This window comes from Odocoileus virginianus, unplaced genomic scaffold, assembly GCF_023699985.2.
Source record: "Odocoileus virginianus isolate 20LAN1187 ecotype Illinois unplaced genomic scaffold, Ovbor_1.2 Unplaced_Contig_33, whole genome shotgun sequence".
Taxonomy (NCBI): domain Eukaryota; kingdom Metazoa; phylum Chordata; class Mammalia; order Artiodactyla; family Cervidae; genus Odocoileus; species Odocoileus virginianus.
In genome coordinates, this window is record NW_027224350.1 from 874771 (window position 1) to 888513 (window position 13743).

Sequence of the window (13743 nt, forward strand, 5' to 3'; positions counted from 1 at the left end):
CTTCTCCAACACCACAGTTCAAAAGCATCAATTCTTCAGGTACTAGAATTCTTTATAGTATAACTCTAACATCCATACATGACTACTGGAAAAACCAGAGCTTTGACTTATACAAACCTTTGTTGGCAAAGTAATGTCTCTGCTTTTTAGTATGCTGTCTATGTTTGTAATAGTTTCCATTCTAAGGAGCAAATGTCTTTTAATTTCATGGCTGCACTCACCATCTGTAGTGATTTTGCAGCCCAAGAAAATAAAATGTCATTGTTTCCAATTTTTCCCCATGAAGTGATGATCCTGGATGCCATAATCTTAGTTTTATTAATGTGGAGTTTCAAGGAAGCTTTTTCACCCTTCTCTTTCACCCTCATCAAGAAGCTCTTTAGTTCCTCTTCACTTTCTGCCATTAAAGTGGTATCATCTGCATATCTGAGGTTGTTGATATTTCTCCTGGCAATCTTGATTCCAGCTTGTGATTCATCCAACCCAGCATTTTGCATGATATTAAATAAGCATAGAAGTTAAATAAGCAGGGTGACAGTATACAGCCTTGAGGTACTCCTTTCCTGATTTGGAAAGAGTTAGTTGTTCCATGTCTAGTACAGGTTTCTCAGGAGACAAGTAAGGTGGCCTTGTACTTCCATCTCTTTTAAGAATTTTCCACAGATTATTGTGATCCACATGGTCAAAGGCAATAGCATAGTCAGTGAAGTCAAAGTAGATATTTTTCTGTAATCGCCTTGCTTTCTCCATGATCCAATGAAAGTTGGCAATTTGATCTCTGGTTCCTCTGTCTCTTCAAAACCCAGCTTGTACATCTGGAAGTTTTTGGTATTACCTTGCTGGCATTTGAAATGAGCATAATTGTATGGTAGTTTGAACATTCTTTGGCATTGCCCTTCTTTGAGGTTGGAATGAAAACTGACCTTTTCCAGTCCTGTGGCCACTGCTGAGTTTTCCAAATTTGCTGACATATTGAGTGCAGCACTTTAATAGCATCATCTTTTAGGATTTTAAGTAGCTCAGCTGGAATTCTATCACCTCCACTAGCTTTGTTTGTAGTGACACATCCTAAGGTCCACTTGACTTCACATTCCAGGTTGTCCAGTTACAGGTGAGTGACCACACCATCATGGTTTTCTGAATCATTAACACTTTTCTTGTATAGTTCTTCTGTGTGTTCTTATCACCTTTTCTTAATCTCGTATGCTTCTCTTAGGTCTTTACTGTTTCTGTCCTTTATCGTGTCCATTCTTACATGAAATGTTCCCTTGATGTCTCCGACAGGTGTTTTCCTGAAAAGACCTATAGTCCTTTCCATTCTATTGTTTTCCTGCATTTTCATTGTTTATTTAAGATGGTCTTCTTATCTCTCCTTGCTATTCTCTGAACTCTGCATTCAGTTGCGTATATCTTTCCCTTTCTCCCTTGCCTTTCGCTTCTCTTCTTTCCTCAGCTATTTGTAAAGCCTCCTCAGACAATCACTTTGCCTTCTTGCATCTTTTTCTTTGGGACAGTTTTGGTCACTGCCTCCTGTACAGTGTTATGAACCTCCATCCATAGTTCTTCAGGCACTCTGTCTACCAGATCTAATCCCTTGAATCTATTTGTCACCTCCACTGTATAATCATAAGGGATTTGATTTAGGTCATACCTGAATGGCCTAGTGGTTTTCCCTACTTTCTTCAATTTAAGTCTGAATTTTGCAATAAGGAGCTCATGATCTGAGCCACAGTCAGCTCCAGGTCTTGTTTTTGCTGACTGTATAGAGCTTCTCCATCTTTGACTGCAAAGAGCATACTCTGATTTCGGTGTTGACTATCTGGTGATGTCCTTGTATTGAGTCATCTCTTGTGTTGCTGGAGAAAGGTGTGTGCTTTGAGGGCTACTCCATTTCCTCAAGGAATTCTTGCCCACAGCAGTAGATTTAATGGTCATCTGAGTTAAATTTGCCCATTCCCATCCATTTTAATTCACTGATTCCTGAAGATATCAGTGTTAATCTTGTCATCTTCTGCTTGACCATGTCCAATTTACTTTGATCCGTGGACCTAACTTTTCAGGTTCCTATGCAGTAATGCGTACAGCATCAGATTTTACTTTCACCACCAGATATATCCACAACTGAGCATCATTTCTGCTTTGGCCCAATTGCTTCATTCTTTCTGGAGTTATTAGTAATTGCCCTCTGCTCTTCCCCAGTAGCATATTGGATACCTTCCAACCTAGGGTGCTCATCTTCTGGTGTCATATCTTTTTGCCTTTTCATACTGTCCATGGGGTTTTCCAGGCAAGAATAATGGTGTGGGTTGCCATTTCCTTCTCCAGGGGACCAGGTTTTGTCCTTTACAGAATACCATATAAATGGAATCAGACATTACATAGTATCTGGGGTCTAGTTCCTTTTACCTTGCAATTTGAGTTCTCTAGTTTACTTGCAAGCCTTATCCTTCAGAGACCTCTGTTCGGTTATTGATATACTCCTCCTAGGATTCTTAATTGCATTCCATGTTGAGAAAAGACAGGCCAATCTTACTCCATCTTAATTCCACTTACATCTTACCCTTCTCTAAAGTCTTTTTCCATTTGATTGTTTTTGTAAATAATTTCCATTTATCTTATGAGGTGTCTCATCTATTTTTCTATTCTTGGCCATTGGTCCATTCGTTTCAACATGTTTGTAATAAATTTTCAGAGTTCTTATCTCTTACTTCCAGAATATGGGTCTCACAGCAAGCATCCTTTTTATTTGACCCATCACAAAGCATTTCGCAAAATCTTTATTTGCTGTAATACAACTTTAGAATTTCTCAATTTAAAAGATAACTGCTGTGTTACTAATTTACATAGAGTGGTAGAGGGGATTATTGACTATTTGCAAAGTGAAGAGTTCAGAGAGGAAATAAATGAAGAAATGACAAAGATTATAAAGGAGCAAGGAATTTTGATTTGTTTGGTGAGGACTAGGTATGCAAGGATGCCTGTACAGTAAATAATTATTATAGAACCAATTGTTCTATTGATTTTTAAAATAATTTCATTCATTTTTCTGATCTGATTTGTATCCTATGTGATGTTTTGCTGCAGGTCAAAGGCTAGAACACATCATACTACAGGGAGGAAAGGTGAGCAGCTACTGTGGTGCTATTGAAATTTTGGTCTGTGCTCTTGCCAGTGATGTCACAAATTCAAGTTTTTTGAGCTCATTTTTTCAGGTGCCCACGGAGCATATTTTTATGATAAATTTTCCCCCATAGGTATATCTACTTTGTTAATGGAATCTTCATTATTTTTCCCTGTATTAAAGAAAATAGTTTGGTTAACATTTAAGAATCATTGATAGATTTCCTTTTTATACCATTTTATTATGTGTGAAAATAACCTTTTAGTGAAACTTAAATGTGCCAAAATATTTATCTTTTTATTACTAGCTTTCAGAATTTAGATATTTCTCCTCATATTTCCAGTATAATCAAACCTTATTTGCTACTTCATTTACAAATGATGCCCCACTATGGCTCAGATAGGAAAGAACCTGCCTGCTATGCAGGAAACGCAGATTTGACCCCTGGGTCAGGAAGATCCCCTGGAGAAGGGAACGCCTGCCCATTGCAGTATTCTTGCTTGGAGAATTGTGTGAACAGAGTAACCCAGCAGGCTACAGTCCATGGGGTGTCAAAGAGTCAGACTCACTGGGAGACTAACACTTTCACCTCACCACTCCTTGAAATTTTAGTTGACTTAGTTGTTTTGAATATTTTCAATAGATTTCAATTTTATACAGAGAAATCCATGGTTGTGTGCCTTTTGTGCTATGAGGGTTCTATTGTTCAAATAACAAATTGTGTTATGTATATGTATTGTTTTTTGTTAACAACACAGTAGGTAGGCCTGAAGAAAATAAGCCTGGCTATAGAAATGCTTATTTTTTGGGAAGGTGCTTGTCTGGATCGATGATGAGAAAAATTGTCTGAGGATGCTGAGGGACTCATTCCAGATGTCAATCTGAGGTCCAGATGAATGCCCCTCTAATTGGACAAATAAGAATCTCATAGCTTGGCTTTGACTACATAACACTGCTATGAGCATGCCTTTTCTATCTTCCAGAGCAAGTCATCCTATTCTACATATTCATGCCTCTTATGAGGCATGTAGATATGCTAAGTGACTTGCTTCATTTTGGTCATTTTGAACACAGTTGTAGGTAGAACTTTTTAAAGGAATTGTTCTTGAGAAATAAAGGGGGGAGGGTGGCAAATGTTGAAATAAGAAGCGGTTGAGCAACTGTAATGGGTACTGAAAACATCATTTGTGGTTGAGCTGGAAGAAGGGAAGATTGCATGACTATAATAAATTTTGACAATGAAATTTGACAGTATTAGTGCTTTGTTATTTTTATTGTTGAATATTTTTGAGACTATGTCTTTTTTTCTTTTTGTTTGTTTTTGTTTTTTTCTGCTACACTTTTCTGAGGTAGAAGGACTGAAATGAGGGCCTCTACTTCAGAGAACAGGGGTGAGTAACTGTGTCATGATCATTGAAAATTCATATGTCTCGTGCACTGTGCCACACCCTGAAGTCTCAGTGTTCATCTGTTCAGTGGCTTACTGGATAATGTCTTCATGATGTCCTTTTCTAGCCTCTAGTCTAATTTCCAAATTTTAAGTTTTATTTTATCTGCATTTTGGGTGAACTGACAAATGCAGAATCTTGGAAAACTGTTGTTTTATACATTTTCTTGCTGCAGTGAAATATCCTTTGGTGAAATTAAACTGTGCTTGGGAGTTTTCTAAACATATTATGGTTTCAGAATGTTGAGCCCGTGATTGAGATCATCATTGTTAGATCATTTTGGTCAGATCTGTAAGACCATTACGGGTCATTATTGCTATTCTTCTAAATGTTGAAAGTGAAAGTCGCTCAACTGTGTCTGATTCTTTGTGACCCCATGGACTATACAGTCCATGGAATTCTCCAGGCCAGAATACTAGAGTGGGTAGCCTTTCTCTTCTCCAGGGGATCTTCCCAACCCAGGGATCAAACCCAGGTCTCCCACATTGCAGGCAGATTCTTTACCAGCTGAGCCACATTTGACTTTAATTAGGATTTTTCCTTTTTTGATCTGAAAATTATACTTTATACTTTCTGAACTCTTAGGCCATGAAGATTTTAAAAGATAAAAAGCTTCATTTTTCTGTAACAAATAATTTCAATTTTCCATATTGCATTAATCTCACAAAACATACTATGTTGGATTAATCAAGTGTAGTAAAATTTCATATATTAAATAATTAATCACTATTTCTTGTTAAAATTGAAACATCCATCAGTTAAGAAAAATAGTCTGTATATTCTTGGCGTGATTACACAGGTTTTGTGTTACCTAGGGCCTGATGTTTAATGCTTTAGAAATGAGTAAACTCTATTTTTCTCTTGACAAAGATCTTGTCACAAATTCTTTAAAGTAATAGTTGTTTTGTTATTTTTAATATATATATATATTTATATATTGTAATTTATATATTCACTTCTCTAGAAACTAGCAAGGTCATTTATTTCCTCTGGTCAGTTTAGCTAAAACATTCTGAATTTTGTTGAATTTTTCAAGGAATTGATTTTTGGTTTCATTGATTTTTATTTTTTATTCAGTTGTTTGTTTCAATCTTTAATCTTTATCATTTTTATACTAATCTTTCTTTTCTTTCTTCCTTGCTTTATGTTTGGTTTTCTTTTTCTAGCTTCTTAAGGTAGGTTACTGATTTGAAATCTTTCTTTTTTAAATGTAGATCTCAACAGCTGTAAAATTTTCTCCTCAAGTACTGTTTTTGGCATCTCATAAATTTTGGAATGTTGTGTGTTAATTTTCATTCATCTCAAATAATTTAATAATTTTCCTTGAGAATATTGTACTTGATTCATTTTTATTTGGAACTTGTTTCTTAATTTCTATTTATGTGTGAAATCATCTAAATTTCTTTCTGTTACTGATTTCTAGTTTAATTCCACTGAGATCAGTGAACATATGCTGTATGATTTCAGTGTTTTAAAATTTATTTAAACTTACTTTTGGTGTTGTATCTGGTCTATTATGGAGTATGTTCCTTATGCACTTGAGGAAAATGTACAATCATATGCTTTTAGGTGGAGTGTTCTGTGTAAGTCTGTTCACTATAGTTGGTTTATGGTTGTTCAAGTATTCTATTTCCATAATGATTGTCCTTCTAATTGTTCTATTGGTTATTAAAAGCAAGACATTAGAAGTATCCAGATATTGTAGAGTTGTCTGTTTCTTCAATTCTATGCAATTTTGCTTCATATATTTTGGGACTTTGTTGTTAGCTGTGTAAATGTTTATCATTGCTTTATCTTCTTAATGGATTTGACTCTTTTATCAATGTTTAATTGACCCATGTAACGATTTTCATTTGAAGACAAATTTTGTTTTATATTGGTGCAGTCACTCTAGCTGTCTTTGGTTACATGTTATAAGAAATGTTTATTTCATGCTTTAATTTTGGGCCAATCTGTGTCTTTGAATCTGAAGTATGTCTCTTGCAGATAACATATAGTTGGATCATGTTTTTAATCCATTTTGCCAGTCTCTGCCTTTCACTTACAAATTTTAAACCATCTCTGTTTAAAGTAATTACTGATGAAGGAGGACAACTGCTATTTTGCTGTTCATTTTTTCTTTTTTTGGTCTTCAATATTGTGTATTTTCTGTGAAATAGATATTATTGAGAGTACCATTTTAAATTCTTTATTTCCTTGTTTTTACTATATATTTTTAAGTTATTTTCTTGGTGGTTGCCCTGGGGATAACAATTAACTTCTTAATTTATAATAAAGTCATTATGATTAATAACAATTTAATTTCAATAATGCATAAATTTTTTGTTGCCACATTGCTCCATTTCCCCTATATGTTGTCTTTGTCACAAATTATGTCTTCATACTTAGGCATTCATCACCACAGGCTGATGATTTTTGTCTTATGCCTTTATTTAAGCACCATATAGGAAAAGAGTTACAAAGATATATTAATACTGGCTTTTATATTTGCCTGTGTAGTCACCTTTACTGATGTTATTTATTTCTTGATGCAGACTTAAGTTATTATATATTGTACATTCATTTAAGATTGACTCCCTTAGACATTTCTTGTAGGGCAGGTTTGCTGTTCAAGAACATCTTCAGTCTTTGTTAATCTGAGAATGTCTTAATTTCTCCTTCATTTTTTTAGGGCATTATTGTCAGATCAAAAATTCCCAGTTGAATAACTTTTTGTTTCAGAACTTTGAAAGTGCCATCCTACTGCCATGTTATATGATGAGAAATCACTTTTGTTTTTCTGAAGATGACTTCTGTGTCTCTTCTCTATTGCTGTTTTGTCTTTCTATTTAAGCAGTTTCATAATGATGTGTCGCACTATGAATCTGTTTGAATTTATCCTATATGGACTTCTTAAGTTTTTGACTTTTCATCAACTTTGGGCAGTTTTGTCTATTATTTTTTTAAATATAGCTTCTGCTCATTCCTTTCTTTCTCTCTGAACCTTGCTATGTATATGTTAGTACACTGGATCGTAGCTTCATATTACTTTTAGGCTGTGTCTATTAAAAAGTAAATTTTCTCTTCCTATAACTGGATAATTTGAATGATTTATAATTTTTAGGTGTTTGGTTTTTTTTTGTCAGTTCCAATTTCTCATGGAGGCTTTTTTGTGAGGTTTTTAATACTTGACATTATGCTTTCAACTCCAGAATTTCTACTGGATTTTGTTTGAAAATTTTCTGTCCCTTGATTGATATGCCTATTTCATGAGATAATGTTTGTGGGAATCATCTGGTTCTTAAAACTAAGAACCTTAGGTCCATTACCTTTTGCAGCATATTTAAAGTAACTGATTTAAAATATTTCTCTGTTGAGTCCCGTCTCCTGACTTTGAGTTTCTATTGCTTCTTCTTAATTTATCCTTCTGTGTGAGGGACATGCATGTTTCTTTGAATGTCCAGTATTCTAGTGCTTTTATGTTGAAAATTGGACATTATACATACCATAGTTTGGCAACTTTGGAAGTCAGAAAATCCATTTTACCTATCTTTGTTGTCCTGTTGATGAAGTTGTTTGTAGTAGTGTTCACTGAAGATTTTTTTTCGTTAGATTCATTCAGTTGTGTCTGATTCTTGGCAACCCCATGGACTGCAGCATGCCAGGCTTCCCTGTCCATCACCAACTCCTGGAGCTTGCTCAAACTCATATCCATTGAGTCAGTGATGCCATCCAACCATCTCATCCTCTGTCATCCCCTTCTCCTCCTGCCTTCAATCTTTGCCAGCATTAGGGTCTTTTCTATCGAATCAGTTCCTTATGTCAGGTTGCCAAAGGATTGGAGTTTCAGCTTCAGCATCAGTCCTTCCATTGAATATTCAGGACCAATTTCCTTTAGGATTGACTGGTTTGATCTCCTTGCAGTCCAGGAGACCCTCAAGAGTTTTCTCCAGCACTACAGTTCAAAACTGTCAATTCTGTCCATAATTCTTCAGGCATTCTGTCTATCAGATCTAATCCCTTGAATCTATCTGTTGCTTCCATTGTATAATCATGAGATACTTGATTTAGGTCATACCTGAATGGCCTAGTGGTTTTTTCTACTTTCTTCAGTTAAGTCTAAAGTTTGCAATGAGTTCATTTTCTGTGTCACAGTCAGCTCTTGGTCTTGTTTTTGCTGACTGTCTAGAGCTTCTCCAACTTCGCCTGCAAAGAATGAAATCAATCTTATTTCAGATTTGACCATCTGGTGTTGTCCATGTGTAGAGTCTTCTCTTGTGTTTTGGAAGAGGGTGTTTGCTAGGAACATTGCGTTCTCTTGGCAAAACTGTGTTAGCCTTTGCCCTGCTTCATTTTGTACTACAAGACCAAACTTGCCTGTTATTCCAGGTGTCTCTTGACTTCCTTCCTTTGCATTCCAGTCCCCTATGATAAAAAGGACATCTTTTTTATTGGTGTCCTTTTAGTTCTAAAGAAGGTGTTATAAGTCTTCATAGAACCATTCAACTTCATCTTCCTCAGCATTTGTGATTGAGGCATAGACTTGGATTAGTATGATATTGAATGGTTTGCCTTAGAAATGAACTGAGATCGTTCTGTTGTTTTAGAGATTGCACCCTCGTACTGCATTTTTAATTCTTTTATTGACCATGAGGGCTATTCCATTTTTTCTAAGGGATTCTTGCCCAGAGTAGTAGATATAATGGTCATCTGTATTATTCACCCATTCCCATCCATTTTAGTTCACTGATTCCTAAAATGTCAATGTTCATTCTTACTATCTCCTGTTTGACCAATTCGAATTTACTTTGATTTGTGGACCTAACATTCCAGGTTCCTTTGCAATATTGTTCTTTACAGCATCGTACTTTACTTTCACCACTAGACACATGCACAATTAGATGTTTCCATTGTGGGTCAGCCTCTTCATTGCTTCTGGAGCTATTTCTCCACTCTTCTCCAGTAGCATATTGGGCACCTACTGACTTGGGGAGTTCATCTTTCAGTGTCATATCTTTTCCCCTTTTCATATTATTCACTGGATTCTAAACACAAGAAGCCAAAGCACTTTATCATTTTTTTCCTCCAGTGGACCACATTTTGTCAGAACTCTCCACCATGACCCATCCATCTTGGGTGGCCCTACAAGGCATGGCTCATAGTTTCACTGAGTTAGACAAGACTGTGATACATGTGATCAACTTGGTTAGTTTTATGTGATTATGGTTTTCTTTCTATCTGCTCTATGATAGATGAGGATAAGTGGCTTGTGGAAGCTTCCTGATGGGTGGGACTAACTATGGGGAAAGCTGGATCTAGCTCTGGTAGGCAAGACCATGCACAAGAAAACAGTGACAGACTTCACTTTCTTGGGCTCCAAATCACTGTGACTGGTGACTGAAGCCATGAAATTACAAGGCGCTTGCTCCTTGGAAGAAAAGCTATGACAAAATTAGACAGCGTACTAATGATTAGAGACATCATTTTGCTGACACAGGTCCATATACTCAAAGTGATAGTTTTTCTGGTAGTCATCTATGGATGTAAGATTAGGACCATAAAGAAGGCTGAGCATTGAAGATTTGATGCTTTCATACTGTGGTATCAGAAAATACTTGTGAGAGTCCCTCAGACTTCAAGGAAGAAACCAGTGAATCCTAAAGGAAATCAATCCAGAATATTCACTGGAAGGTCTGATGCTGAAGCTGAAGCTCCAATAATTTGGCCACCTGATAAGAAAAGCTGACACAATGGAGTAGACCCTGTTCTGAGAAACACTGAAGACAGGAGGAGAAGGGGACAAAAGATGATGAGATGGTTGGATGGCATCACTAACTCAGTGGACAAGGATTTGAGAAAACTTCTGGAGATGATGAAAGACAGAGAAACCTAGCAAATAGCATTTCATGGGGTCACAAAGAGTTGGACATGACTGAGTGACTGGAGAGGAGGCCAGCGTGGATGTAGGTAGTAGGAGTCAGAATAGATCCTAGCCACGCAGGTGGGATCTGGTTTGGGTAGATGCATTTTTGATGCAGTTCCTGCTCTGAGTGCCATAGTTGGGGCTGTGCTGATTTCGAGGCCAAAGTGAGGAAGATTCTGTGGTTTCTAGTTGGAGCCCCAGGCCCTATCTGAGGACCCCGCCATCACAGCCCTTTGATTTGGTGAGATTCCTGAGTGCCTGGTGGGTTGCAGTGGTTGCAGAGGCCTGGAGGACTGAAGCCAGGGGACGACAGCAATAGGACTCCATGGAGATGGCACATGTGTTCAGACACCAGGGCCTTTGCATGGGGACTCTGAGACACAGAGATACCCAGGAGTTCCAGAGGACACTCAGCCCCACATCACATCCCCCACCAGCCATGCACGCTCAGTCAGACAGACACCCACAGGCACTTGAACCTAATAACTGCACTCTGTTGACAGATAAGTATCCTGTCTGTATGGGATCAATACACTTGACTTGCAGATACAGGCCTTCCCCCCATGAAGCACGCTCATTGATCTCGCTCAGTGAGAGATTGGGTACACATCTGAAGCCTGCCTGTGCTTTCTGTCCCCTTTTCAGGTGAAGTTGCCGGGTATGACTGTCTGTCACCAGGAGACAAAGCTCCGCCCATGAGGCGGTGACTCAAGGTGCAGGGGAATCCTACAAGAAGTGTGGCGGGCCCAGTTTACTGCCAGTTCTTTTTGGATCACCGAGCATAGTACGCCTTCCTCTGCCCCAAGATGTGTCATGGATTTCGTCTTTTCTGGGACTGCCTGAGTGGCTGTATGTATGGGGGGACCATTCCTCTTGCTGAGAAACTGGGGGCTCTGAGTTCCCCTGGGTTCTGGGAGACTCCCAGGTCACTGGCTCCTCCTGGGAATGGTGCTACCTGCCCTGTGAAGGTGAGCAGTAAACCAGCACGTGCTCAGATCAATGATGACACCCTTACTTGCATTCCTTGGAAAATCTGAACAAAGTGAGTGAGAACTCACTACCGTCTCCATGTCGAAACTGAGGTCCAGCACGTTGCTGCCCCTGGGACTACAGTAGGGGCTAGTTAGCGTGAGGGCCAGCTACATCTGTGTCACACACATGCAGACAGCAACCCGGTCACCACAGTTTGTGAGGCTCCCATGTGAGGGTGGGCTGTGGACAGGCATTTGAGTGGACTTCAGAGTGCCAGGTCCTTGGTAATGACTATGAGAGGCAGAGGAGGCTGCCAGCTTGGCAACTGGTGGTAGGAGTCGCAGTAGATCCTGGCTTAGGCCCACTGAGCTCTTGGCTTGAACACGTGTGTTTCGCTCTAGTTCCTGCTGCAGGTGCAGTAGTTGGGGCTGTGCTGATGTGGAAGCAAAAGCAAGGAAGCTACAGTGGTTTCTTGATTGCAGCCCCAGGCCAGACCTGAGGCCCTTGCCATTGCGGCACTTTGGGTTGGTAAGATTCTTGAGGGCATGGTAGAACTCTTGAGTGTGTGGTTGGCTGCAGCAGTTGCAGTGACCTCGTGGACCAGTGCATTGACGAAAGGCAATAGGCCTCATTTCTGCAGTTGGCAACTCCTATATTGCAATTCTTGGCACAGTGCTTGATCTGTGGAGGCCACCATGGACTGTGGTGAGGTCCCAGCTCTGCATTCCTCCTGTGGGTTAGCCAGAGTACCTAGGAAAAGTGTAGAGCAGGTGAGGGAAGTTGCAGTGTGATTTCCTGGGATAAACTGTTGCCCTGAGGCTGCAGGTACTGTCTTTGTGTTTCCAAGGATACCTTGGTCCCCTTGAAGGTGCCCTTGGCTCCCTGCAAATGAGAGGGCCCACTGGTTCTCGGGAGACTTTTGTGGCCTTGGTGGCCTGATATCTTGCAGGGGCATTGAACAGTTCCATGTACTGAGGCCTACAGCCAGCCAGTCTGGGTAGAACTGAGGTCTGCGCACATGCCTGTTGGTCCCTTTGACTCTTGGGCATGGAAATTGCAAGGTGTAAGACTTCCTAAGGGATGGGGCAAGATGGCCAGCCTGGGTGGGACTCAGGTGTCTTCTACCCTGCAGAGAAGTATCATCCACTGGGGCAGTTCTTGTGGTAGAGGTTGGGCCTTGGTTGGCATGCCAAGCCTGCCTCCATGGTATAGCCAGTGGCTGCCCTGACATGGTTTTGGGAAACCTTGCACAGCAAAGCTCTTCTCCTGACAGTTCTTCTCAGGTCTTCTTGGAAGCAGCCTTGGTGTCCTGAGTGGACTTGGTAGTTATGCTGTGGTGGAGAAGAGGTGCCGGGCAGAATGGTGTGGGTCAACTAATCAAGGCCTTCTTAACTTCTGTGGGTCTTTCTGGGTTCTGGTGGGTCTTCCTGGGTGCTTATTTTCCCTTGTGTGAGCCGGGCACCTTGAGGCTTCTGATGGGGTTGAGAAGACCTGGGGACAGGAGCAATTCAATTTGGACCAGGCCCTGGACTAGGGGAGCTTTTCCTCAGGTGTGGCCGGTACCCAGGGCCCTGCGGGCTGTGGATCTGAGCATAATCTGACTGCTAAAGGGTCCCAGTTTCTGTGGTAGTGACCCCTGAACCCTGGTACCTGAGGATGACCACCTCCCATCTTAATTTTCCAGTGGAGCACTGGAGAGTGATTGGACACAGTCAGCCGGAGGAGTTGCATGCCCTGAGTTATTTTAGCCTTTTGAGGGTGTGGTGGGCCTTTTCTGCTCCAGGGCCAAGTTCATGGAATTGTGTGTCTTCTCAGGAAACTTCACTTGTACCTTGAGGAGCTGGGACTTGTGAGAAATGACAACTAATTGTAGTAGTACTGGCATGGCCTCAGGATACGTGGCAGTTCCACAGAAGCTCCACTTGCCAACTTTGAACAGTCAGGTTCCTGTGCTTTGGTCAGAGGGCATGGGTTTTGGAAATCAGGAGCCCATACCTTATGTGAACAGCCCCTTAGGGTGAAAGTTTGCATGGAGCTTGTGGAAGGTGTCAGGCGTGATCTGCCATATTGTGGGAAAGCTAGACGTCAGGGCTCTGTGAAGAAGGCATACCTTTTCAGCCAATGAGGCCTTTACAAAGGGGCTCAGCCTTTACAAGGAGACAACCAGGAGTTCCAGAGATGCACACCCAGAATCCTGAAAGCTCATCTTTGTTTGGACACTGAAACACACACACTTAGCCCAACATCAAGCCCCTCACAACAAACAGCCAAACTGACACACACAGATAATATATCCTAAC

The 13743-nt window shown here is 40.1% G+C and overlaps 2 non-coding genes across 2 annotated transcripts; both read left to right on the forward strand.

Annotated features, from left to right (window-relative positions):
• Positions 1–3944: 3944 nt before the first annotated feature.
• On the forward strand, positions 3945–4011 carry LOC139034178 (small nucleolar RNA SNORD109A). The gene has a single exon (XR_011486606.1). It is a non-coding gene; the product is annotated as a small nucleolar RNA SNORD109A (small nucleolar RNA).
• Positions 4012–11464: 7453 nt separating this feature from the next.
• Positions 11465–11557, forward strand: LOC139034175 (small nucleolar RNA SNORD116). Its single transcript, XR_011486603.1, has one exon. It is a non-coding gene; the product is annotated as a small nucleolar RNA SNORD116 (small nucleolar RNA).
• Positions 11558–13743: the final 2186 nt, after the last annotated feature.